The sequence below is a fragment of the Melopsittacus undulatus genome, chromosome 3 (genome assembly GCF_012275295.1).
Source record: "Melopsittacus undulatus isolate bMelUnd1 chromosome 3, bMelUnd1.mat.Z, whole genome shotgun sequence".
Lineage (NCBI taxonomy): Eukaryota > Metazoa > Chordata > Aves > Psittaciformes > Psittaculidae > Melopsittacus > Melopsittacus undulatus.
Genome location: NC_047529.1, coordinates 113,846,371 through 113,847,734, shown reverse-complemented (window position 1 = coordinate 113,847,734; position 1,364 = coordinate 113,846,371).

Genomic DNA, 1,364 nt, shown 5'->3' with positions numbered 1-1,364 from the left:
TCTGTCAAGCACATTAGCAGCACCGGGAAGTGATTTAGCAAGTGCATGCAGCTCTATCTCAGGCTTTATTTTTGTTTGGAACATGCAATTATTTGTACAGGGAGAAGTTTTGGTGCCTCTTTAGCAGCTATTTGGACAGCACAGCAAATTTGGATTCCCCTCCCACTAGTGTTAACTCTATGGTGCTGATATGACTACAGGAGCAAGCCCATATTGCTCTGCTCCTCTTATGACTAAGAAATTGTTCTGGCTTTACAGAGTTCAGCTGTTTGGGGAAATCACTTGACTCTGCTCTCCAAAATTGTAGGAGAAGTATGTACAGCTGAAATGCATTAGGATTCTTCTGGAAGCACAGTGTCAAGAGGATGATGAAAGATACTGTGAGCCAGCAGAACCTTTTTCATCCATACCCCTCCATCACTTGCTTGAGTAGCAAATGGAAACAGACATCTATTAGCTGAGGAAAAGGCCAGGAATGAAGCTTGCTTTATGCAGCCAAGAAGAGTTTTCAGCTGTTGAGACACTAGAGGACTTTTTGTGTTTGATGGATGAACAAGCTGTGGTTTCTCTAGGACATACAGTCCTGGAAGTACATGCTAGAGGGTGACACCAGTGTGCCTGGAGGAGGCAATGTTTGAGATAAAAGTCTTCTGCATGAGAGAGAGCTGTTTGTTTTATTTTTCCAGTGCCATGGGAGTCAGTTTCAGTCACAGCACTTGTTGCTATAATGCTTTTTATTGCAAAATGGAGCCAGTGCTCTTCTTTTAAAAAAAATTATATAACTAAAGAAGAACTTGGGGGTTTCACTCATGTTTTACTGGTGCAGATGTCTTTCAGGATTTCACTTGCCAAATGTGCCTGTGACACAAGCAGTCATTCTAGTCTCTGGTTAAGATGCAGCAGGTTCCACAGCAGCTGACAGCACAGGAGGAGAGGCATCTGCTGCCTGCAGTCTTTGCAAGCTAGGTTTATGTATGTTTTTATGTTCCCCGGTGAGGCATCCTACACACATTGCTAACTAACTGAGAGGAATGTCTGAAGAGAATTGGGTAAGTCCTTGATTACAGGAATTGAGGACTTCCTCAAAGACAATGCTGCACGTGAGACCTTGCACTTCTTAAGCTGCCAGAGTGAATGGTGGTGCTTCTGAGCAGCTAAAATGGTAGGAGTTTTTAATTTGAAGCCAGTTATAATGTGAACAGGTTAAAGTGGTGTAGCCTTCCTGCCAAAGTGAATAATGAAAGAAGAAAAGAACGAAATAGTTTTCTATAGAAATTATTATAGATATTATTATTATAATTATTTTATGTAAAGTTATTAGATATGTAGAGTTATTATAATTTTATTAGAATTAGAATTAGAAG